The sequence below is a fragment of the Porites lutea genome, chromosome 10 (assembly GCF_958299795.1).
Source record: "Porites lutea chromosome 10, jaPorLute2.1, whole genome shotgun sequence".
Lineage (NCBI taxonomy): Eukaryota > Metazoa > Cnidaria > Anthozoa > Scleractinia > Poritidae > Porites > Porites lutea.
In genome coordinates this window covers 24,272,771-24,300,693 of record NC_133210.1, presented here as the reverse complement: position 1 = coordinate 24,300,693, position 27,923 = coordinate 24,272,771, and the positions used below count along the sequence as shown (strand labels likewise).

General features: G+C 38.8%; 1 pseudogene; it reads left to right on the top strand.

Moving 5' to 3' along the window:
- The first annotated feature begins 425 nt into the window (after window positions 1-425).
- Window positions 426-27,584, top strand: LOC140949675 (A disintegrin and metalloproteinase with thrombospondin motifs 6-like; annotated as a pseudogene).
- The last annotated feature ends 339 nt before the right edge of the window (window positions 27,585-27,923 follow it).

Sequence of the window (27,923 nt, the reverse complement as noted above, 5' to 3'; positions counted from 1 at the left end):
AAAGCAAATATACGGCTGTAGCATGGTGTTATGTACATAAAATGTTGGATGAACTAAAACTTCTGTCTACTGAACTTAATATATCACTTCGAACGCTCCTCCAAAATTAAAAACCATTCTTTTTTCTCTCTAAGTCAAGTTCATAATTTTTCTTGTTGCCAGTCTGCATGTAAATATATTTACTCCCACGTATTTAAAGTGTAAAGATTTGTTTTACACGATAAAACAATTTGCTGGTTAACAACTTAACTAAATTTCTCCAGGTGTACTTGAATGTGCTGGCATCAAAGTCCCCTTCGAAATAGAAAATACTTAAAGATAACATGTTTCTTACGTATTTGTTACATGTTATGTAATATTTCTGACAGGAAAAAAAAAAACAGTCCTTCTAGTTATCTCGTCGTCTCTCTCTTTCTTTTTACAGAATGGGGGAGATATATTCTTGGAAATTGGTATTCCTTGTCTTGCTCATTAATGAAGGTAGAGTTAATATATAAGACAAGGTAGTCACTTTGTACCAAAACCTTAGCTAGCAGTATTAAAACAAATTAAAACTTTGTAATTCTTAGGTCAGATCAGTCAATTAAGGGCGTAACAATGTTTCAGCCGGATTATAAGATATGGAGAAACCTAGAGGTTTTCATTCTACCTGCATCGAAAAAAGGTCGTTTTCAATAATCAACTTTCCAAAAGTGCCATAAAATGTAAAAGATAATCGGTTAATGTCATGTTTCTTTTATGTTATATGTCATATATTACGTTATCCCGGGAGACAGTGAAATCAGGAACAATTCTGCAAAAGGTAGGTCATTAGACTTATATCTGATCAGATTCTAAGCAAGGCTTACGCTGCAAGTACAAATTTCATCAAGACTACTCTAACTGTCGTCGTCTTTCAATTAATTTAAAAGAGATCTGGAAAGCTGCACCATCATATGGTCCCGAGAGAATTGGAGCAATTCTTTGGAACTGATGATCCGTCACAAGGTATTATATACAGCTGAAGTTACTGCTAATGATCGCTCTGATAGCCTCTGTCAAGTTAGTAAATGAACTCAAGATAGTTTTTTCTATTCCAGACTTAACTCAAATGTTAACATTCACACTAGTGAAGGATTTAATGGACATTTTAAGGTGCCATGGCCTAAGCCAAGCAGCCAAGCAAAACTTAAATTAAATCATTAAGAGATACATGTGACCCAGTTATGCATGCGAAACTGGCTTCTGTCAAACGTATCAGGAAAATTAAAGTTGGTCAGGAATAAAGGTAGACAACTAAAAGGCTAAAACTGGATGGTTGGAAAACGCTTTTTTTTACTTTGACAAAGTAACTTCAATCGTCTATTCAATCGAATTAAAGGACGCTATTTCGATTGAGTGAAACATACAAATAGCCATGTTGCCCTTAAAAATGTTTAAAAGAAGGTATAAATACCGGAGTACTGACACAAAAGAAGGCACGGATGGACAAAGTTGATGAGTTTTTAAATGAATTGGTTTTTGTAACCTTTATAGCTAACAAATTTTCGATTCAATTTTGTTGCATGTCACAATTGGTACATTTGATACCAGGGAGACTTTGTTTGACACGAACTTTTGACAATGACATAGCCCCTTTAAATAGTTTACGATGTCGAGGGACACTATGAGCACAGTATATGATGACTCTATGACAAGGGCGGACTTAGGGGTGGGCCCAGGGGGCCCCGGGACCCCCTTTTGTCCAGGAATTTTTTTTTTTGTAAACGTGTGTCGGATGGTACTTCGAGCTTTGTTACTTAAATATATTTTCTTTAATGAACATTGTTAATAAGAAAATTTATCGAACGTTGTCTTTGCCGGGAGGTTGTGCTCTCGCCGCAATCGCTTAATCGGCCCCTTGCGAGCATCATAAAGTGTTTTAAAATTACTTCTTTAACCACAGCCACACCTGTGCTTTATTAAATATTTCTGCATGACATGTTCAATATTTTCAATAAATTTAAGGGTCCAGAATGCACTAGATTGCATCTCAGAGAACTTTCATCTCACAAATTTTCCCGGAGGAGCACGCACCATTCGCAGGCCTGATGGGCGCTATCGCGCCTATATTGCCACTGTATACTACAGTCAACTCTTTCTAAGTCGGACACCTTTAGGGCCGGTACTAAGTGTCCGTCTAAGAGAGATGTCCGTCTTATAGAGAGTCAAATAAAGGGAGTAAAGAAAGATAGGGACCAACTCTAGGTGTCCGTTTTACAGAGGTGTCCGTCTTATAGAGGTGTCCGTTAAGAGAGAGTCGACTGTATATCTCTAGGCCTCCTCTTTCACAAAATCTTCCATCCGCCCCTGTATGAGATCATCGTATAACGTCAGTTCACTAGTTTTTGAAGGAAATTGTATTTTCTCGTTTTGTTCATCCCATTAGTCCCTGAGTACGACATAACCGAGCCCTTTGAAACAGATCATCGACACAGGACGAACCTTAATGGCGACGATCAGAAAACGAAGTTCTACAAGCTCAAGGCATTTGGTGAAGAGCTCCCCCTTGAACTGTCTTTGAACAAGAATCTCATGGCATCTGATTTGAAGGTGGAAGTTATGGGTAGCGATGGAGCTTCTGTGTTTCAACCAGCTCCTAGAAACTCATTTTATCTCGGAAAGGTCTCCTCCGACCCTGACTCTATAGTAGCTGTAAGCGACGCTGGAGGGTTGGTGAGGACCTATTTTCCTTTTTTCACCTCTGGCCTTTGCTTATCTTCTTGCATCCATCATTAAATTTCAAGCGCTTTATGGCTTTGACGAGAACAAAAGCAGATATGAGAATTAATAAAACCAAATTTGACGTCCAGATTTAAGCTCACGAACGTTAATATACTTCTTGCCTGAATGAGCACATTCAGAATTTCAATCAATGGTGGTATAACACAAAGTGCGTCAGTAGTCGAGTGAAATACTTTAAATGAAGGGCAAGGTATTAAGCACCCTGGAATATAATTATTTAAGGGTTGGTTAACTGCAGTTTGATAGGGCGAGGGACCATCATTAACATCATCAGTAGATCCTGTTGCTGTTTGGAAGACTTATCTCTTAAAGAAAGAGAGAGGGTAATTCCGTTACTAACGTATAAGCATTTGAATGAACCAGCCCATTATTGGCCCTCTCAGTATCCTTTGTTTTACATTGCAAAACTCACCTGGATAGGCTACCATGCGTATCCAGGGAGAACCTGAATCATAGAGACTGCAGTGCAAAATTGAAAAATGAATACTAAAATTGACAAAGTAAGCTGAAAAATCGTACGAAAGGTGTATTGTATATTTAACTGTGAGAAGCTGGTAGCTCCCGTATTGTAATTTTATTGTTATTTTTACTTTTTTAGAACGGCATGGTCAAACGGCCCGATGAACTACTATTTATTCAGCCACTACCCTCCCACCTGGCGAAACACGTCGAGAAAGCAGCAACGAGAAGGCCTCACATTATTGTAAAAAAGCGTTCTGAAACAATCACTTCTCTGGGTGAGTTTGTTTTGTTTTGTCTTGTTGATTAACTTCAAGCCAAACTTAACGAGTACAGTTACTTTTGCTCATTGAGTTGAGACTCTCTGTATGTCAGGATGCTTATATTAACCGGTAATCACTCGTTTCTTGACCCACTGCATAAAACTTACTGTCGAATAGGCCAAGTCATAAATGAATCGTAAGTTTTAAAAAAAACTGAGGTGTCTTACCTTTCTTATGTAAATAAGGATGACAGAAATTTTCAGCCTCGAGTCGAATATTTTTCTTTTCCATTATTTATTAACGTTTTCTGTCTAGCCAAACAAATTTCAGAAAAGCGAACCTACCAGTCCACTGAAAGAAGAGACAAAATTTTGGAAGCTGCCATGGTAACGGATGAGATCACCTCATCGGCATATCCTGAGTACAACGACACCGCAACAGTTATGCTTATCATTGGAAACATTGTAAGCATTCATTTTCCTTTTTGGATCGCATTTTTTTGACATACATTCCGGTAGTAATTTACTTGGAGGTTTTCTCTTTGTGAATCTGAGATGTGTAAATGGAGCTACAGTTAGATCACCAGGTCGAACCTTTTGCATTTAAAGTGATTGTCTGCATACTCTTTCCTTCTATGACCATTTAACCATTTGCCACGCGTCTTTTGTATCATTTTCATGTCTTTACTCTTTTCAGGTTGCCGGTATTTTCCAAGACCCAAGTATCGGAGAGATCAAAATCACTTATGTCGTAAAACGTATTACCGTTCTGAATTCAGTGCAAGTGAGTACACGTTTTGGTGACGCCCTTTTCAGTCAGCGAAGAATTGTCTCCTATATCAACGAGTCTATGCAGCCCACAGCATAAATTTTGCCTAACAGACAGCAAAATCCTGCCTCTTTCTTAAAGCAAAGAGACTCGCTTACCGAATTGTCATGTATGTTAATCATTCCAATATTATCACTTAGGTTGGACTGACTTCTCTTAACCAATATCAAATACTGGAAAAACTTAAGAACTGGGCAGCCAACAGCTCCCAATCAGATAATGTTGATGTCACTTCGTATGTTTCGAGGTGAGTTTCTTTTATACACGGTAGGTTAGGCCGAGACATCCCGTCAAACGGTGCATTAAGGCTAATTTTACAGACATGGCCCCTTTCTTTTCAACGATCAAGAGTTGAAACAACTCCAGCTTAAGGACGGCCAAGAAATGTTCAACGAACGTTTTCCGTTCAAGCTCTTAATAAGTTTTATACGAGTATGATTCATCCGGTTTGACCTTATTTCTATCCATACTCACCCTGCTAGATTCGCGTTTAGTGAACTGAAATTCTCCGTTGTCTTGCACTGACATTTCGTATTTTACGTTTCATTTGTTCAACGATGAATTTCACGTTCAGTTCACTGTGTCGCTGAGTTTGGTTTTGTGCTTTCCCTGGCTTGAAGACTGTCCTCACTTTCTTTTCCTCGCTGCTATCGGAGGAGGCTGTTGACTCACTGAAAGCCACATTTGCGGAACTTTTGTTCGATAAATCCGAGAATTTTTCCATTCGTTCCGCCACGGTGTCAAAGATTTCAGTTCCCAAACGCGTAACTGAAGCATACGCATGTATAACATGGCATGTTCATTAGCTCTGCATTCTCTAACTGTTTATTACCAATAAGGCGTGACAAATATTCGGCGAAAAACGTAACTGCTTATAATGTAAATAACTCAAAACGGGGAAGGCTTGAATCTAAGGCTTTGTATGGGAGATGGAGGCTCAAGTATTCGGCTTCTGACCGATTGAAGTTGTGGCAACTTAAGAAATTTTAAATCTCCAGCTAACAGAGATCTAAAACTCATCCCTGGGATGCATTTCATTTTAATAATTTAAGTTTCCTGTTTTAATTAAAAAAAAAAAAAACTTTTTCGGTTTATTAATCCTCATTAATTTTATTGATCGATTAACCTTTTGGGCATTTGTTTTTCTTTCTTATAGATTGACTGGGGCTGGTGGTAGGTACTGTCAGATAAGAGTTGTCATGAGATGAACGTAGAAGTGGCCAAAATTAAAAATTTTACCAATTTTTACCTTACATTTACTCCGAAACAGGCCTAGCTGATCTCGGGGCAATGTGCAAATCGTCTCAGGGAGCATTCAACATAAACAACGAGCTGGGGCTACAGTCTGCTGGAACAATCGCTCACGAGATTGGTCACAAGTAGGTCAACAATACCCTAAAGAAATAACTATAGATAATTCTTAAATGCTAACTTTAAGAATGTCGTAAATCCCGAAGAGGTCTTGCTCAGATCAGTTGATCAAAATGGAGGCCCTGCCAGGGTAAATTCCGACAAGAGACATGCCCCAGAACGCAGCGACAGCGCGTAAGATGAAATCGCGACAAGAGACAACCTCCTCACAACCTCGTCTCCAGGGCTTTTCCCTTCACCTATTTTTTAAGGGAAAAGCCCTGGGGACGAGGTTGCCTCCCACGGCCAAATTGCGACAGTGACGGCAAAGCCGACAGCGACAAGCATTTATAAACACCGACACGAGACGTTTTAAAATTCAGAAGGCCGACGTGGGACCCCCCCCCCCCCCCACCCCCCGGCAGGGCCTCAAAATTTATCCGTCTTCTTTTGTTCTTGAAGTTTTGGTCTTGCCCATGATGGTGACAACAACCCGTGTCCTGGAGGGGCGTATATTATGTCGGCAGTCCTCCCTGGAGGTGTTGATGCATTCAAATGGTCGACTTGTAGTAAAGAGAAACTTCAAGAATTTCTCAGGTATTGACTTCATAATGTTCTGTGATAACTTAGAAACAATGAAAGTGCGCTGCTAAAAAATGTGGCATGTGTAATCTAATCCACTACTCCTTGACGGACTTTGCGTTTTGAGTGGAAATATTTTAAAATGCTTAAGTTTCACGTTTTACTTTTCCAGTGCAGTCTTGATGTAAAAGCAAGAGTTTTTATTTCTATATTATTATATTTTTGTTTGTTTTAAAAATCACTTTATTCACGTAGACCATAACACACCTTATTTAACGTCCCCCCTAACAAAAAAAAAGAAATGGCGTAACCATGTTTTCCAATTTCTCTTGGGTATTACAGCCGTCCCAAGAGAAATTGAGGACAATGGTTATATAAATTTGTTGGTGAGTAAACAAGGTGTATAGACCAGCTATCCCGAATTCCTGAAAACAAAGGCATCAAGTCGAGGCTTGGATGGACAAAATACGGTGATTTGTATGAAATTCGAGTCCACCCAAGCGTCCACCTCGATCATTTTGTTTTTGTTTCCTCACAGGAACAGAATGCGGGAAAGGTCTATTATGGGCAATGTGAAAATGGTGAATGGAAAAGGATTTTGGAGGATCTCATAATGATGAAAAAAAAAATGTAAAAATATAGAACTATTCACATATTATTATTATTATATTCTTTTTTATATATATTTAGTGGCAGCGGCTCTAATTGTTTGGATAACGAACCACCAGGAGGTATACCAATTCCTCCCCTTGATGTAGATTTATCGCGCATGCCTGGAGAAATCTGGGATGGAGACAGACAATGTAAAACTCATTATGGTGAAAATCACTGGCAATGCCCCCAACAACGGGTGAGCGTTTTGGTATTCTTATCGGTAGCAAAACTACATATGCAAAAGGAAAGGAAAGGAAGACAAATATCAAGAAAGAAGTAGATTCGTTCACAAAAATGATGCGCACGCGCTTTAAATAACATCCACTTGGCAGGAAAATTTGTTACCAATGTCTCATTTTAGCCACTTCCATGCTGATTAGCCGAAAATACCTTGGATTTACGCGCCCCATTTCTAGACATGTTCTTCTTTATAGGAGAGACCGTAAGTGGAAGTCTTATCCTCCTTTTTCTAAACTGCCCGCACTGTCATGTCTGTCTATACTCTTGGTGTGTTATTATCGTATCAAGTCATTTATTTCGGGCGGCTAAAGATAAAAAGATCACGGCAGTGATAATGTTGGATTTAAGCAGCCAACGCCTTTGACAGCATCAATCACAGCAGTTTACTGGAGAAGCTCAAACGGACTGGTGTCACTGCCTCTGCTCTTAACTTTTTTACTAGTTATTTGTCCAATAGACAACGACGTGTGCGCATTAGTCTCAAACTGTTATGTCTACTAAACATTATGCGTGGAGTGCCGCAGGGCTCCTTCCTTGGCCTACTGTAGTTCAATTTGTGCATAAATGATCTCCCACCTGTCAGCACCTCCAGTAAAATCTAGTAGTCTTACGTGGAGGATTCTATGCTCTGCTAAGCATTTTCTAGCAAAGAAAACGTGATCTGCAACGAGTAGGCCTCATGGTGCTGCGGTAACCATACATTAAGAAATCCGGATAAAATCATAATCTTGTTTTCCTAGGTAAAGACCTTGCCCCGGTAGATGCAGTTAAAGACCTGGGTGTGTTAATCGATAAACACCTTTTCGTTTAACGACCATACAAGTGCCTTAGTATCAGACCTTTTTGGAAAAGTTCAATTAGCTCTAAGCTTTGCAGCCAGAATTTTATCTGGTAATAGGAAATTTGAGCACATAACTCCCACACTTAAACAACATAAATTCTTGCCAGTGTCAGTTCTTCTTAATTTCAGGGATGCTTTCTTATTGTATAAATCGACCAATGACCTAGCTCCAACATACCTAAAGCAGTTAGTTTTCAAGAGATCTGACATTCACAACAGACATACATATAACAGTGTCAAGCTCCAAGTTCCTAAATGCCGTACCGACCTTGCTCAGAACTCTTCTATGTATAGTATAGATCCACTACCTTCTGGAACTCGATGCCTAGTAACATTGATTTCGTAACACGCCATCCCTTTCCCAGTTTATATCGTCACTAAAACATTTTTTTATTGGAAAAGTGGTTCGAGGCTGAATATGTTTTTATTCTTTTATAGCTGGATATTTTTATTTCTTATCTACTGTAAAACAATATGGTAAAATTTTTATACCTTATTGTAATTTCAATTGTCTTATTGTAATTTTCATATACTTGTAAACTGATCCTGAAAACCCCTTTGTTGAAGAATCAGTAAAGTCATTTGTGTTTGTATTTGTACTTGCGTTATTCTGAGTTGGTAGCGCAAGCAAATAAATAAATACAATTTTGCACTGTGTCCAAATTAGTGTACAGTTCCTTTGAACTGAGGACTACTTGTTTGTTGATTGCCAGCTACTTAAACTCTTCAAAGTTGCTTTACTACCGACAACTTTAACCATTATATTAAAACTTTTGACCCGCCTAGCTACAGGCGTAAAAACAAACCAAAACGCGAAAACGGCCTGGCAAGTTGTTTTAAGAAAAATGTCAGAAGTGGGTCACCTTGCGAAAGGTGTGCCCGAGCTAAAACATACTTGTTTTTTAATACCTCAGGAGAATTGTGGGCATTTGTTCTGTACATCAGATGGCTGGTCATGTATGTCTAAAAACGCGCCTCCAGCTGACGGTACAACTTGTGGGCCTAGGAATGTGAGTGATATTTCCAATCAAACCTAACAAATGATAGCCCTTGTTATTAATTTTATATGCAATTTTTATTGAATCTGGCCACTGAACGACTAAGGCCTTTAAATACAAACGATTATTGTAAGAAAAAATGAAGTGTAAGGAGCTGACACGATAACATCTTTTTAATTCGTTTTCCTGGTCATAACCTGGCTGGCGGCACAACTATAAACTAAAAAAAGTGTGTTTTTCAGAGCCTCAAAACTCGCTTAGTTCCTTCCTCACGTTTTTCAAATTCAAACTCTCAATAACTGCCCTTTATTTTACTCCACCCACCCGTTAGGCTTCGACGCAGATTTCAAAGTGAGTAGAAAATCACCCATATCTTCTTGCCCAGAAAACTCACTTTTGGCAGATCTACCAATTTCCATTAACGAACCCTACCACGCGTATCCTGGTAATCTCTTTTAACCCCATCTAACACAACCAGAGATTCCCGGCTCAGGTTCCTATTAGCGTAACTAGCTAAATGAAACAACAGTTTCAAACATTAAACTGCAGAAGGTCAGCTTTCATTACGATTGCAATCATGTTCCAAATTCGAGATAATTTCAACTGCAACTCAAGCATGACTATCAAGCGTTAGCATTCACCTTGATGAAATCATTTTAGTGTTTTTTTCTGAATTGTATACCAGTTTCAATTTTGAGAATCGTGATCGTGATGTCCTTTCATTAGCTTAATACTTAATTCTTCCTTGCGCTAACTGAAAAAAAAAAAAAGAATTTGACTGTTTTGATAGACAGATGACTCAGAGTCAAAAACTTACTTCTAAAATTTTCTAAGAAAAGAAAATTGGTTCACCGTAATTTTTAGAGAGTTATTATAACTCCAAAAATGGAGTAAAAATTTTAGGTACAGGATAACCCCTTTTTTGGGGTTATTTTAAGTCCTAATTTAACTCCGAATTTGGGGTCATGTTTACAGCTGAAAAAGAGTTCTTTTTACTCCCAGTCTGGAGTTAAAATTACTCCGAAATGGGGTTACTTGTACTCCTTACATGGGTTGTTTTTACTCTTTTTGGAGTTAATTTAACTCTGAAAGTGGAGTAATAATTTAGGTACAGGATAACTCCTTTTTTGGGGTTATTTTAACTCCTCAATGTCTGGGGTCACTTTTACTCCTGAAAAAGAGTTCTTTAAACTCCTTTTTGGAGTTAAAATAACTCCACGAAAAATAACTCCACTGTAAGGAGTTAAATTAGCCCCACTAGAGGAGTTATTATAACTCCATGAAAATTACAGTGTTGTTGAAAGGCATAATGAATGTGGTGTCAGTAGTTTATTTTCAGCTTAATTCCATTCCATGGTTGTCGCCTATTTTATTTCAGTGGTGCATTAAAGGAGAGTGCGTTGATAATGGCAAATCACCAATTGACGGAGGCTGGAGCAAATGGTCAGACTTCTCTTCGTGTAGTCGCACCTGTGGGGGAGGTGTACAGCACAGGACAAGAGCATGCACTAATCCAAAGTAAGTGGCACAAAAGGCAGCTTAACTGATAAACTACGAAGACGACGACGTCAACGAAAACGTTGTTAAAAAATGAATCTTCCTCCTTTCAAACTTTCCAGAAATATACTAAAAAATATGATGTACGTGCAGAGCTGTGGTTTTGCCCATGAAACCAATTGTTTTAAGAGGCTGTCTTTGTCTTCTTTGTGGTTGCTTAGAAGGAAGAGAACAACGTTTTTTGGGGAGACTATATCAATAATAGCGATCATTGTGAAAGCACTACTTCTGGGATAGTATTCTACAGTAGACTCTAGTTTGATCGATACAATGGCTACAAATATGCCACTAAGATCCTTTTTTAACTCGTGGGTACGCGCGAGCGTACCACGAGTTATTGCAGGGACAGAGATATGCAAATGAGTCACTCGCTCACTCGTAGTAGATGCACTTCGTAATTAATCGGGTCCGAAATCGAGAGCGCGAAGATCTATCGTTTCCAAAGAAGCGCGCGCTCGCCGAAGTTCGGTAGCATCAAATTACTCGCTGAGAGAGTGCATCGTGCACTACAGCACGGTTAGGAAAGAGGTCTTACCAAATTTAAGACACGCAGGAATCTTTCAAATTAGTACGATTCAAAAGCCTTTGACCCGTCCAGGCGTTAAACTTGACGAGAAGATGATCATTTTCCACGTGCAACAAAGGAAATAGGAGACGTCTGCACGCAGGCAAGATGAGCATTTGCTGTTTGACTCCTTCAACTTCGACGCTGGCTTGATCTCCTACCTTGTAGTAGTGTAGTAGGTTATGTGTATGAATGAATTTATGGCGGTCAGTATAAAACACGGACTGCGGACTACGGACTGCGGACTGGGTATAAAATACGGACTATAATACGGACTGGTAAATGTATGGTAAACAAAGGCACTTCTTCTTTCTCTTCCTGAGGACTCCCCAAGATCATGGGAGGAAATGGATGTGAGTTTGAGTATTACCTTTAAAATAACAGCGGAAATCGAGATAAGAAAATATTTTGCGTCCTACTTCGCGGAGGAGTTGTGTCGGCTTTGTATCGCATATGTTCTTTCATTGCCATGAAATGCTTTTACATTGTTTTTTACTGTCAGTAGCCTGGTTTCAATTAGGGCCTTAATTTCATCCGATTGCTTCGAGTTGTTTTTTCAGGCGGTTAAATATGGCTCGATCGTTTGCCCCGGTCGTTTGCCGGCGGAAGTTCCATGGAAAAGGCATTAAAGTTGAGACTTTTCGCCAAATCATGTGACCATCCTCAATGGCGTAGTGGCTATGTGAGGTCGGGTCAACCCATAGGTACCGGGTTCAAATTCTGCTAAGGATCTTCTTTTCACCCTTTTTCCTTTTTTTTTTCTTTTTTGTTTTGTTTTGTTCGCTTATTTGTTTTGCTGTTTTTTTTGTTTGTTTGTTTTTAAATATATACTTAAATAACTGTTACTAAAGTGCAATAAACAGCAAGAAAAGTATTGTGATTCCAGAACAAGGATAGTATATTTATAATCTGAATTTCTATCATTTCCTAAAATTCACTGTGGGAAAACCAGAGGTGATAACTAATTGATTATTTTCTAAACAACGTACCCACGAGTTGACGATAGTCTTTCTTTGATTTTTTCAACTCATCAAAGCGTCATCACTCTTAAAACGCATTTGTTTTCCTATTAAAGTTTATGAGCACGCTCCAACAGGTATCAAAACAAAACTTTTCAAACTGTTGTTTTTATTTTTCTGAACTTGGCTGTCTGTCTATAAATATCGTTTCCGTTATGTTTGTCTTCTCAGTCCACAAAACGGGGGCATGGACTGCGTGGGATCAGAACTGGGAGAATGGCGAACTTGCAACTTTATGGTATGACTATGATGAATTTGTCTCAAATGATGCACATCTGAAATTCCTACAGTGCATAACATAACGTCGAGACGAAAATTTGTACTAAACGTGCTTAGAGAGATTTTTTGGGTTCCATTTTCTAAGACTTGTATGAATTTCATTAAAACCGACGACTAAGAGCAGCTCAGTATAAATAAGCTAGACATTTTTGGGGAAAGGCGTTTTAGGCAAAGTTTACAAGACTATAAACTTATGGTGTACTTACTCTTGCTTAGCCATTTTCAGATGCATTTGAATTACCTGCAGCAAATATAATATATGTACTAGGGTCAGGAGCAGGAGATCGAAGAGAGTTCTAGAACTGCTTTACAAGGAGTAAGAGCCTAAGGGTCTCGCCTGAACTACTCACCTGCCGACTATACCTTTGAAAACACCCCTGTATCGCGAATATACCTCTGAGCGAATAAACCTTCTAATATATCTTTGAATTACCTTTGAATAGCGGGTCCCAATAAGCTGCCCGTAGTCTCCGACAATGGCTGGTTGGTGACACGACGCTAGACAAATTCTTACAATGAATTAGCCTCCTATCTTAGATGGAAGGATAATACTACTCCTCATGCCATGCATGAAACCAGATTAAGCTTTGGTCATGGAATCCGACCATTAATCCTTTTTCTTTTTCCTGAACTAAGTGTCTTTACCTTATGTGATTTACCAATCGTTTCAGTACAAGCTGATTTTATCTTTAGTTAGCAGGCCAAACTATAAACAGTTGCCTATGAAATGTTCCTACCATTTAAATCCTCATTAGTAAACCTGAAGCTTGTTTCATGTTTTTTCTTAGCACTGTACCAACACGTCCATTTCTTACAGACAGGAACAGTGCATGGAGAGAAATGAAAATTATGTACCCTATTACCTACAATCAGGTAATTAACTGATGAAGTCAAGTTGGTGCCGTGGTGTATACGCTCATGTATAAACCTCTTTCCTGCAGACAGATTTGTTGCACGTGACGTGAACTGCTATGTTGGTGATCAAGAACTAAAGCGTTTCTCTCCTCCGAGAACACTACTTCCATGTAAACAGAAAAAGCTAGTTGACTAAAAACTACCAACATGACGGCTTTTAGTCTAGTCCCCGGACGTTCTCTTTCGCCTTGTTGTCGGCTCATAAGTTTGGGAAAGATAGTCGAGAGAACGCGTTTCCGGGGATCCTCTCTCCGTAACGTCACAGCTCACGGTAGAGTCCAGGTTTGACCGAGCCGACAACGCGGACTTAGATGGGCCACCTTGTCACGTGGCTGCAGACAAAGAATAACTTGTATTTCACTTTTAACTGTTTGTGGAAAATAAGAAGTTAGACGTATTATTCACGTAAAGAAGTTAGTAAGATAAAAGCAAGCATATATAGTACCAATTCAAAAAAGTCCTGATTACCATGATAAAAAAAAATCAATCTGTTATGTATTATTTTTCTATTCATGTCTAGACCTATGCGGTCTTTGGTGTCGAATCGATTATACAGCGCGGAAGTTCGGTAATGTAATAGACGGAACCCGAGCAGCAGCATCTACAAATAACTTCGATATATGCATCCAAGGAAGACAAGAGGTCAGTGCATGTTTCTTAATACATTTTATACATAGTGTTTCTCTGGGCATGTCAATTTCCCACCTGCAGAACGTAAATATTATTACAGTTATAATTTTAAAGTGTTTAATTTCTTCTTTATTCTATAATTTTTTAATACTTCGTCTTTATCAACCTTACTTAATGCTGTCAGCAATATATGACTTTTATTTAGGGCAGTATTTTTACGACATAACTATGATATTTACCCTCTAAAGTACACGCCTACTAAGAAATTATTACCGTCCCCAAACGTTCCCCAAAACAGCTTTATTTATCTCAAATTCAACTTCAATGTCTTACACTTTATTTTGAAACTCTCCCTTGTTACAGCAGCCCAAGTGTTCGGTACAGACTAGACAATAGTAGTATAGTATGCATGGTCCCAATTAACCCCATTTGTGCAGAAATATAATTTAATTGCGCAGCATTAATACATTTCGCCGATGACGTCAGACCGGTGATAAGTTTCTCATTACGATGACGTCACATTCTTCTCTTCTGATACCCCGTTATGCAGGGCATAAATTCAATCTACCATGACTTAGGCTATGTTCATACTATAGCGGATAGCCTTTCGTTCCGACAGGAAAAGCCACAGAACTTGTCACAGAACTGGTACAAGTCGTCCACACACATCGAAAATTGTGCCGGAGCGGTTGCCCGTGAGGGTTTGGTTCTAGAAATCCCAATCCTCACACCTGAATATTTGACTTCCGTGGCATTGGTTCAGTCCTTTTTGCCCACTCATTCACTTTTATGTCGGTCCGAATACTTGTTCATTTTGCACCAAAGTGTGGTACAGAACGTATCCGATATATGTCACGCTCCACTCTCGAGATCTTCACGGCGCTGTTTCTGTATGTTACAGAAATCCCGCGGAAGTCACCAGAAGCCCTAGCTATCCGATGTTATTTTCGTGCCGGCGCAAAAAGTATCCGGTATAGTGCAAACGTAACCTAAAGCCTTAGTCACCAATGATAACATCGTCAGATGGCATCACTTGATTACAAAAGGAAAATAGACAACAAATCTGGTGGGAGAACGCGTTTCGAAAGAATTTTCCACCTGGGACAGAAACAGCTTGATAACAATTACAACAAAAACGTACTACAATCGACTTGATAATAGTCTCATCCAGGCTATGAGAATTAGTATTTGTCACTTGCAACGAAGACACGTCTGATAGCGACAACGCACCCTACCGAAGCAGTCTCTTTTAATATCCATATTGTACTAACAGTGGCAACAAAACCAGCTCCACATTTTAATTTAATTCCATTGTATATCTAGGCAGTGGGTTGTGATCACTTGCTGAATTCAAACAAGGTGATTGACCGATGCGGTGTGTGCGGTGGCAAAGCAGACTCGTGCATTGATGAAACTGCAGATTTCACGGAGCAGATAGCCAGTAAGTTTAACCAGAGTGTAGGTAATGGCGTAATTATGTTTTTTTTTTATACAATATCAAAAAAATGTTAATATGCGGTACTGACTTTACAATCATACAGAACTCGCACATTTGGCAAATTCAGCGAATAGCTGATAATGTAAGGGAAAAAGTTGCTCACGCGCATGCCCCCAGCAAAAAACGTCTGTCTGAAAGCAATCTCTTTGGAACAACGATTGCTTTTAGCGATAAAACGCCGCTTGTTAGTTCGTAAGTCAAGAATAGATTCTGATTTTGACTTTAGTGAGCTTTTTCAATGCCGCCAAGAAAAAATATCAGTTGATCTGTTCTATAATGACAATAATGATTTTATGATTATGATTATTTATTTATTTTTTTTACAGATGCCGAGGAATCAGCTTTAATAAAGAAAATACCACCAGGTACAACTTACGCCCACTTTCGGAAAAGGAGTGGAGCTACCTCCAATGTAATAGGTAAGAATAAAATCTTGTTCTAGGTCAAAATAACATTCTCTTATCAAAGGGTCGAGACAAAATTTTAATCGTTGAAGAACAGCGACCTCTTGCCGGCAAATATTACGGCAAGCAATGGACCTCATTGCCAGTCTTAACAATAACAATTGTTATAGCTAGAATTTTTTTTTTCGACAGCGTGCGCTGTCATTGGTTTCTTCGAGGTCACATAACACCTAACAATGAAACTGTCTCCCGCCAAAATCTCTGAGCGGGAAACATTGCAAAGTCTATGACGTAAGTGGGTAACCGTGCAATGTTACCCGCGAATGTTGACCGACGACGCAGTTACAAAGAGGTTTAATCAATTTCCAGCTAATATATATCACAAATCACTTAAAGACTGGTTCCTTGAGAAACAGTTAATTTTGATTCCCGCGAACCTCTTGAGATTCTCCGGAAACAAAATGAACTGTCTCCCGAGGGACCAGTGTTTGATTATGACCTGTTTCCCAGGACAAGCTACTGAGGTTTATATAATGTATAGTAACCAAGTTAGGCCATAACTCGGAGACAACAAATTCATCTTGCCCATTATATCTGAATCATCATTTCCCTCTGTCACACCTTCTTTTCTCTCTTTCCTTACCTTGTTTTTCGCGATTTCCTTCCGCTAATAACAGCCAAGCCTTACCAAGTCATTAATTGGTTGTTACACTCGCAGGCTGCGGGTGGCCTTGAATGTTTCCCGGTAAAGCTACACTTCCAATGAATATCTTCATGGAGATTTGCAGCAAGAAAGATGAGGCTCGCTGGGCATTGCCAAAGACATCCTGCCTCCCAGCACACAAACTCATCCTTTGAGAGCCAACTCACGGCCATAGAAGTAGAGGACGATCAAAATCAACACTAGCTGATATCTTAAAGCGAGACGCTGATTTAGACTCTAGTCAGGAGTTAGAGGCAGATACACGAGCGTTTAGATAATCTTGTCAAGGCTCGGCTGAGGCCGACTTAGTAGTAGTAATAACAGAGAATTTCTTGTCGAATATAGGTATTCAGGATGTGTATGGGAACTACCTCATCAACGTACCTGATGTTTTTACTACAACGATTACCTACGCTGGAGCTACAATATTCTACAAGCACACAAAAGCAAGATACCAGGACATACTAGAGATAAGTGGACAGACCACAGAGACGCTGAAAGTTGTGGTATTATTCCAACAAAAGTTCTACTTATGTTATAAATTGAGAGGCAATTGCAAGCACATTTCCTAATTTGGAGGAATTATATTCTTTCGGACTAGCTTTGAAAAAACTCGTCTTTTTTCAACAAGATCTTTAATAATCGTTAATAATCTACTTTTAATTTGTTTCTAGCTTCTTCGAGTACTTGAAGAAATTGAAGGTGTAGACTATACAGTACAAAGACCTTTACAGCCTGGTGAATCTGCCCCAGTTCTTAATTATACTTGGAGCATTATAAATGACTGGTCCGTATGTCCAGTATCGTGTGCTGGAGGTAAAAATTACCGGTTTTTTTTTCTTAGTCACATCTTGTGAGGAAAATTTGGTGATATTAAATTTGCTTGACCCATTGGCTGTACGTCGTACCGGCCAAAACCCACCGTACAAGACCACACTGCTTTAAAACATTGCAACTTTCTCAATCGCACGAACGTTGCCTTAATTGTCAGTTGTGAGCATTGCGTAGAAAGTCCTTCAAATTTTGTTACCCAGTAAACGCAAAAATTCAGCGCTTTTTGCAAAATATCTTCTTTTGAATTTGGACAAGAACAAAAATGCTTCTTTTTGTTGCAGGTGTTCAAAAGCGTGATGTGCACTGCATTCTAACTGAAGACGGTTCCACAGCATCAGACGATGCTTGTGAACTTCTTACTAAGCCCGCAACCACTCAAGAGTGCAACAATCAAGCTTGCGAACCCAAGTATTCTTACTTACTTATTCGTAATTTAAAAGCAAAATCTAGGTTTCAATAATGGAAAGCACAAACAAAACTTTTCTGTTCAAAGAATTATACAATGATAGTTCGAGAACAAAATCTGCGACAAATTTGTTTTTTAAAAATGAAAAGATGATTACATGTAATCTATGAATATCTGCACATTACACTATTGAGACTTATGTCTTGTAAATGGATAACATCTTCTATTCTTTTGCGCCAGGTTCAATAAGAACATGGCTCTTTTCCTTTTTATTGACCGTGTTCCGGAATGAGAATATTAGTAACCAGTTTCTTTCAAATCTCCTCTGCCGCAAATTTTTTGACAGCTTGAATTAACATCTTAACATGTTTTTTCTGGGGGCGGGGTACGTTGGGTAAATTACACATAGCTAGCATTAAGTATAACTACAAGACCTGTTCATTTACAGATGGCACACAACAGACTGGACATCTTGTTCAAAGACTTGCGGCTTAGGAACACGAACTCGACGTGTCGTCTGCCAACAGCAAGTATCAACCACGGCAACTGTCGAAGTGTCAGAGTCAGCTTGTCTAGCAGAGGATAAGCCGCTTGTGGATCTTGACAGTGAATCTTGTGCTGCGTGGCCTTGTCCTCCTGATTGGACCGTTGCATCAGAATGGTCTTCGGTAAGAAGCTCCGACAATCAGAGAAGACCGAGCTAGGTTGAGTCTGTTTATCAATAACATGCGCCATTCAGATGAGATTAATATTGAGTTGTTCTTTCTTGTAAAATGTTTATTGTCGTGTACAGGGTATATAATTTTGACCTGTAAATCTATTTAATATGAAATCGCACGGTGAAGTAGAAAGTTTTCTGTGGTGCTAGATTTTGAGTGTGTATGAAATTCCGAGGTGGGTTCATTCAAATGGGAGATTCTAACTGGGATTCATTTTTAATTTGTAATATTAATGATTGCACTGTACCGAACGAAGTTGTTCGAAAAATTTTTCGTTAAAAACCATTGCACGGTTGGTTGTTGGGTACGCCTTATTATGCTGTCTACTATGGCCATTGTAACATAGTGGCATAATTTGTACGTTTTTGAAAACAATAGGCAGATAATTCGTGAGTGTTAGGTCTATTTCTAAGAACTGTTAAACTTGTCTACGTAATAACCGGAACTGATGCGCAGGGCATTGCTTTATTCATTTCTTAAGTGTTCAACTTCATGTGGGCCAGGTGTTATGACACGGAAAGTGGAGTGTAAATTAACACAGGCAGATGGATCGAGTACAGTGATTCCAAGTATAGCATGCGCATACCGGTTGAACAAGCCACTCTCTGAAATAACGTGTCATGAGAACATAACATGCAATAATGAAGGTGAGAAAGACATTACTTATTGGTTTATAACAGTTTACGTGTACAGGCCCGGTGTACAACACAGCCTTTCAAGCTGTTTGGATTAACTCTTGATGAATTACCTTTGGGTACCAGATATCTGTGAAAATGAAAAAGTTGAAGACATTATAGTTCATTCACTTTTAAGATGGTTCAGGTTAAGTTAATTCCAAACAAACAGAACTAGGTTTTCGCCTTTAAAGTGCCCATCACCTAAAATTTTTTTATTTTCTTATCTGAAACTTTACCTTATTAAAATAACTTCTGCGAAAAAATTTTGCTGTTTGGAAAAAACGCGATTTTTTAACCAATTTTTGAAGTCTACATTTTTGCGGTACACCCGCGACGCTGGTCACGCAAACTAGCAGGCTCACATATGACGTCATGTGACGTAAATTAAGGAACTCGCATTACCTTGCCTTCATCAGCTGTACACAGAAAAAATCAATTACAAGTAAGGATTGAATCACAATGTCTTCGCAAGAGGAAAGTTTTTCTGAAAAAGAAAAACCTACCAGAACTCTTGAAAATGTTTTCCTGTCGATTAAGTCACGTGTTCCTTAAAGCACGTCATATAACGTCATACTCCGAGAGAAGACTAAGACAAATGGTGTGCCAAAATGACGGCAAATTTGAACATTTTTTTAAAAAAATCGTCTTTAGTTCAAATCGCAAATTTTTTTAGCGGAAGTTATTTTAATAAGGTATAGTTTCAGATAAGAAAATATAAAATTTTAGGTTATGGGCACTTTAAGAAAGCAATATTGCCTTTAAAGAAAATGTTTGTGACAAACTACAAAACCTTCTAAGTTCAGTCCCAGTAGAAAGGATCAGAAAGATTTCGCTTGAGCTCAGTGACTCGGTTAGAGATTTGTAAATCCTGAAAATGTGCCCAGTGGTAGCTTGCAACCATTAATGTGTAAATTCGTGGGATTCTTAAGAGTGCTGGACCGACCAGAAAACAATGCTATTTGTTTCGGGTGAAGAAAGGAAATATTCGTCAGGGTAAAACTTCTTTTCCCACTTCGAATATTGATTTGAAAATGATGCGTACGTTGTCCAGCCCACAAAAGAGTGAAGTTCGAGACTTCCCGCCGTTGAGACTTTAAGAATAGAGAAGTTAGAGGAGGCAGCGTGGCCGAGTGGTTAGCGGGTTGGACTCGGAATCCGGCAGTCCAGGGTTCGAGTCCCGCTCTGGTCACTTGCTGGATTTGTTCTCGGTCGTGTCGAGTTCAGTTCTTCGGCTATAACAGCTTATAAATAGCCAACTGGTTGCCTCCTCAGTGCCAGTTGGGGTTTTTAATCCTGTTATGTTGTATTTGAATCATTTGTTTCTAAGTATTTGAGTGGAGTGCCTGTAAACTAGCTGGATAAGCTAAATGCACTTTCCACTATAAACAAGCCCTTTAAACCTTTTTAAACCTTTTAAAACCTCTCTTATAAACAACTCAAGTAAAGCTCTTTTGATAAAACGAATTCATGCCTTTGTTTCCTTTTTTCATATGCGATCGGTCTAAAATAGGAACTTGCTTTTCTACCGTGAACACTTGGTTATAATTGTCAACGCATTGCTAACATTTTATTTGAATTACAATGAATAAGGTGAGAACCAGACGAACTCTATTTGCGATCCAGTGGATCCATGTTTAAACGGTGGGACGTGTAATGGGAACTCTGTGGAAAGACCATGCTTTTGCCAACCTGGTTACACTGGCGCCTACTGCGAAGGTAAAGGTTATACGGTTACTTTCGAATACAAAGGTTTCTTGAATACCTGCTACAGGCGTATTAGAGGAAAAAGAGCAAATCCATTAGCTTAATATATGCAACTTTTTTTACGTGCATAAATAAGAAACGAAGAAACGTTTTTGCTTGTATATTTGATTGTGGCTCTACTGTAAAAGAATAATAACGATTTAGAGGTAGCACATCCACAAAGTGGTTTTTCGTCTATCATTCCTGGTCGAATTGAAATTTGGAAATGTTGCCTTCTGAGGTGAAGTAAAAACCGGAGTACCCTGAGAAAAACGTCAGTCTCGGAGAAATGGAGAGAACCAACAACGAACAACAAACAACTCAATTCACACTTGGCTTCGACGCTGGAAATTGATTTCGGGCCACATTGCCAGTGGGAGGCGGGTGATCTCACCACCGCGCCACTCTGCTCAAGTAATCATACGTCCAAGAAATATACAAATGAACGGCAAAGAAGAAAAAGGCGTTGTAAATCTTTTTCTAGCCAGGATTTGAGGAAAAAGCAGTAAGCAGGAAAAAGTTTTTAAGGGACTTCCCAGCAAAAATAAATAAAAGGTGATAAAAAGATTTGCTTTTAACCTGCTTTCTATCTAGGCTTAAACCATGAAGCCTTCCTTCTTTATATTAATTCCTTTAACAGTGACCATAAACCCCTGTGACAGTTCTCCATGTAAGAACAACGGAACGTGTACTCCTGAGTCTCCTGTTACTTACACATGTCAGTGCGGAGAGTGGTTTTCTGGTCATTTCTGCGAAGGTAATTAAGTCCTGAAATTCGTCTACAATGTTTTTTCTTTTTTACCATCATTTTACGTTATTAAATTCAGTCTATCAATTCAATCAAATGTTATTTTCATTCGACAGAACAGATACATGCATGTGATAGCAGTCCATGCTATAACGAAGGAACCTGTATAAATGATAACTTGGACGCAACAAAATACTCCTGCCAATGCGCTCCGTGGATTACTGGTGTTAACTGCGAAGGTAGGTTGACCGCTTTCACTCCAAAATCGCCCATCCGTCCGTTTCAGTACAAACAACATACTAGAATACATGGGACGTACTTCTATTTCTATAGCTCTTTCGTCTTTTGTTAAAATCTATTGCACACGTTTACATCTAGATGAAATACTTGTTTCACTTTTTATATCAAAGGGAAGCTACGTGTTTCTTACTACTATACTGATTGGAAGTGTTTTATGCTTCATGTTCCTTTACATATTACGAAAGTTATTGATGTTGGCGGAGTCTCGCTTTGGGTAAGCTCTGTTTGCTAGGACACAAAATGATCACATGATGGGATATGATCACATGATGGGATATTTTGGCCACGGAAGTGGCCGTTTATTAAAGCTGGGAAAACCAGATTACACAAGAACATTATCCCAGCAAAAGTGAGGGCACACCCGCCATTCCCTCGGGTAAAATAAAGCTAACGGGAGGGAAGGGAGGGAAAAATGTTTCTGACTGTCTTGTAATGCGAGGAAATCGAAGGAGGCCTTGCGCCTCGCTTCTGTGACTTACATGACCCGTGACATAAATGACACTTTAGTGACAAATCACCCGGATGACTGAGGAAAACCCTCCTTTGCTGGTAGCTGGAGAAATACAATAATGATCAGTCACATTCAGCATAAAACCATTTATTTCTTTCAGAATCTCATTTATCGGCCACTCTGTTAAACATTTTTAAAGGCAGTTGTTACTTATAATGACAAGATCAATGGTAAAGTTCGCTAGAAGACGGTGACATAAATTACTAAAATTGTTTTGGAATTAAATTTGAAAAAATAGGTTTTTCCGACACTGTATGGATTAGATGTTGCCATTTTACTGCTCTTTGCAGTTGAAGGTTGCAAAAACTTGTTAAATTTTGTTAATAGGAACATTTTCAATGTCAATTTCTCTTTTTTATATCTCACAGTGTTGTCGAGTGCATGCGAAAGCCAACCATGTCAAAATGGCGGCTACTGCAGTAGTGACTTGACTGTAGATCCTTCTCAATACAAATGTGGCTGTAGCGCCTGGTTCACTGGAAAAAATTGTGATGGTACGTAAAAAATAACGACAACTATAACAATGGTCATCAAAGCTAATGAAGTTCACGATATTAATTGTTTATGCGAATCTTTAAAGTACACGTAGTATATTATTTCGAGAGGTCACCGCACCATGTCACAGCGGCCGTTGAGCGGGCGAAATTTAGGCTAGCCCGTGTGGAGTTACTTTTGTGCAGAGAGAAGTCAGTTTTAGAAGAGTATAAGTGTTGAGGGAACGACCTTAATATATTTTCATGTTCTCGATCACCTTAATTTGAACGAACAAGTAGACGCTGACAATTATTATGTTACATCGTGTATGTAAACCTTTTAGCCGTGAAACAATGGTACGATGAGTTTTATTATAAGGGTTGTTGCCAAAAAAAAAAAAAAGAAAGAATAAAATTTTACTAATCTTAGAAAATCTTTTTTTTTTTTTCCGGTGCAGTTCAAATATATCCATGTGACAGCAAACCTTGCTTGAATAATGGCACCTGTAGTAACGACCCTCAAGATATTTCAAAATACCACTGCGCATGCCCAAAGTGGATTGTTGGTGACAAATGCCAAGGTAACGGAGCAAGCAAACTCTCACTGACATCTAATAGAGTACCGAAGTGATGACGTCATAAAAATGAAATTTGTGAAATTATGGGATTTGTTAAGATATTCTGAAAGAACAACGTCCAAGACACCTACTCGCCAAAAATTAGCAATTCGGGGCAAATTGTCTCTGAGATATTAGCCCAGTTATGCTGTGACGACTCCATACAAATCCTTCTAAATTTGGCTTGGTTCATAAGATTAGGAACCAGGTAAGATTTAGAAGGATTTGTATGGAGTCATCGGAGCATAACTGGGTTAATATCTCAGAGACAATCTGCCCCAAATTGCTAATTTTTGGCGAGTAGGCGTCTTGGACGTTGTTCTTTCGGAATATCTTAACAAATCCCATAATTTCACAAATTTAATTTTCTATGACGTCACACTTCGGTACTCTATAACTCATCCCCATTTTTCCCTCAATTCATTCAAGTGTACTATTGAGTTAGCAATGAACTGGGAGAATTGTAAAGGACTGAAATAAACCGTTCTTAGCTACATATTTAGACAAGGATACCTTCAATTAAATGAAGGTATCCTTGAGCAAAAAAAATCCGTGCTTCTGACCTGACGGCTAACATGGTTCTAAACACTTTTCTGGGAAATTAGACGCTTCAGGGTTATGTGCTTCTGATTAGAACAGAATAACGTCAAAATTAAAAAGGCATACATTTTTACACTCTGAGCGAAATTTGAATGTTGTATTCCCCACTAACTTAGCAAAGCGTTCATTTGTACTTCAACAGTAACACAAACAATCTGTGACGTTGCAAATCCGTGTAGGAATGGAGGCAATTGTAGCAGCAGTTTCAGTAGTCCCGAGGAGTACTCTTGCAGTTGTGGTGACTGGTTTACTGGAAAGAACTGTGAAGGTGATTGGTTGAATGGTTTACGGACTGGCGGTTAAGGCGGTACGACTGGATTTTTAGGGGGCCAAATAACCTTAAAATTCAGGATTTACCACGACTCCAGTAGCAAAGATAGCGAAACACTTTCACCAGGGCTGCTTTAGATAGGATTAAAAAAGTGCTGCAATTGCTGTGGCTAAGGTGTTATATTGACAACGGCAACGTTATAAAGCCATTAATTCTTTTACTTTCTATCGAATCGACACTTACTACCCGGGAGGTTTCTTTGCAAATGACTGTAGTTTGTGTTGTAGCTGCTTCGATTGTCGTTAAGCTTCGAATACATTCTGTTTGAAAAATTGAGTTATCGAGATAGATTGGAACTTGAGCGTTAAAAATACATTAACAACTAAGTAATCGTGGTCATTAGCTAATAATTATTAAATAATGCGAAAAGAATCTTTTACGGACTACCTCTACAGTCTTATCCTCTACTAAGCCCGAAATAAACTACTATTAATGTAACAATTCGCACAACTTCAAGTAACGATAATTTCATTTGTTTGAAAAATAACTACATTGTTTGTCCCTTGCCTTTAATTTTCAGATAGGATATTTCCGTGTGGTAGCATGCCTTGTGTCAACAATGCCACATGTAGTAACGATGAATACGACGTTTCGTTATATCACTGCCAATGTTCACATGGTTTCAGTGGTAAAAACTGCCAAGATAATGAGTCTTCACAAGGTTATTAATGACTTTAACCATGCAACCACCACAGCAACGGCAACAGGAACCGGTCAAAAAGCAATACGTTAGATGAGTAAAACAACTGCCACCTAGAACTGAATCTTCATCAAACTTTTCGATTCATTCATTGCCGTCGCTGTACGACTTCAACTACGAGTGCCCCCCCCCCCCCCCCCGGAGTTAAAATAATCGCGAAAAAGTTTTTAAAGAATGCCGTTACCTACTTAAAAAGTGATTTTCTCGCTGCCGTTGCCATAATTGTTGCTTTAATATACTGTCTATTTTGCGCTCAAAATACGACTTAATATTTCGAAAAGGGCCAGCTTTCCCAATCTATCCCCCCTCCTCATTCTTTCATTTTTTTTTTTTATCGAATTCTCTCCATGACAGATTCTAAGTTCATGCTTTCCCATTTATTTGCCAATAATTTCTGTCTGCAAGTGCGGCTTTAACTAAAGGTAGATAGAATAAGGATTACCCAGCGTATGGATCGAGTTGCCGCAAAGATATATAATACAACTATATTCACAGCAGCTGCACGGTTGCATATTAAGCCCTCCGTCTTTATATAATAACCGCTTATTGTGGTTGTCATAGAACGGGATTCTATCAAAGTATTTCGAAATACGAACAATAAAATTATAGAAAAGAAATCGCTTTACGTTTTGTTTCCCTACAGTGCCGTCATTCAGCAAGATCGCTTGCTTCAATACAGTGAGTGGTTATCTGACAGATGTGCTTGGCGACTTTAGAGTCCTGGTTCAACAAAACAGATTCGAGGAAGTAATTAGTTCTTGTTCTGAGCTAGCGTTTGAAAAAGACTACAGGTTTTTTGCCTTGGGATATAATGGGCGATGTCGGTCAGGACCAAACGCAGTAGATGAGTACCATGCCAAGAGTTCCGTGAATGACGCAAACTGTCCAAATGGAATAGGAATTGATAAGCGCATTGTTGTCTACACGTTTGGTAAGTTCAAGTAAAACTGCTGAAAATTTTAGACTTCGGGCAAAACAGCTGGACTAGTTAAATCACATGATATTGTTTTATTTGCAAATAGGACGCGCATAATAGAGCACATAGTCATGCCACGGAATGTCTCACTTTTGTTTCTTGAGAGGTGTCCTAAAATTAAATGGCGCCGGGTGCCAAAGTTAAATGCTAACGGTATTACCATTATCTGCGCAGGGAAAAGTGCTAGAATGAAGGAAACTTTGCTTTCTACATTTTTCTCATGATGGAGCCAAACATCACTTCTGATCAGTAAACTCCATTCAACTGTATTTCTGACACTCACCGAATAAAATTCGCACTTTGTCTTGTCTACGGACGGAGGTGCTCTTGATCATGAAACCCAATCAAAGAAAAATATGAATTAGTTTATTTCGACTTAAATACTTGAATAGCTATTGGTGACTTTCAGCCACGTCATAGAGCGAAATTGTTCCAGCTGAGGGAAACGCTTTGTTCTTGTCCACCAGGTAGCATTACTGCCGCCGAATCGCCAGCTGCAAACCAGCAATAACATAATTTAAATTAAAAGGCCTTCTTTTCAGACATATAATTTCCTTCCCATTTTAGAGAAGATTCCACAGTTAGTTCCCTTGGGCTGTTATAAAGAGAAGAAGAAGAATCGGCTGCTTAACATCAAGTTTGGTGATTTTAGAAACTCGCATAATGAATCAGATCCTTATGCGTCAGTCGTGAAATGTGCGCACCTCGCACGTGACATGGACTACGAGTACTTTGCTGTGCAGAACTTTGCCACCTGCCGAACAGCTGTGAACATAGTAAACAACTATTACGCATACGGAGAAGCACCGCCAGAAAATTGCGTCGGAGGAGTTGGGGCAATGCTGACAAATTTTGTGTATCGTGCAACTATGGTTGGAGATAGTCTGCAGACGTCTTCTGTGAGACAGCTATAAACGTGAGTTAACAAACTACCCTTGTTTTGTCCAGTCTATATAAAATTTCTTTTCCATTATTGTCTGTTTGTTTATTTTATAAAATGTGTTCACCACCGTCACCGCCACATCATAACTGCTGCTACTGATACTATCACTACTACTACTACTACTACTACTACTACTACTACTACCACTACCACTACCACTACCACTACCACTACCACTACCACTACCACTACCACTACCACTACCACTACTACTGCACTTATTCATTCTTTTAACAATTGATTTAGATAACCATGGTAAAGGTTGTAATGGAATTATTTTACAATTTAAAGAACATTTTACCTTTACAACTAACTGCATTACGTTTTGGAATATTTATGTTTTTCAGATTCAGAAGATCATCGAGTCGATTCTGACATGCATCTCTGTGGCTTAGATTTTAACGACAATTTGGCCAAATCTTCTTATTAGTTTATCGATATTACTGAATCTCTAATAGAAATGAGCTGTATATTAATTATTTCAACTAAAGAAAATAAACAGTTAAATGGACTTAACTGAAAATCTTATCGACTATTTAATATACATTCATAAACTATTATATTCTTTCCATTGCGTGCACAGGTTTGATTTTCTTGTGCAGTTAGGGGCATTAGACCTTTCCCTTGAACAAACATAAAGAACTGAGGCCGGGGCTCGGGTGGGCTGTCCAATCAAGCTTCGAGCTGGCGCTTTTTTTGAAAGGATGCAGGACAGGTCTATTAGTGCAATTTGTGAAAGGAACAATTATCGCAAATTGCCCATCAGGCTATAATTAGTATCAACGGCCATTTTTCTA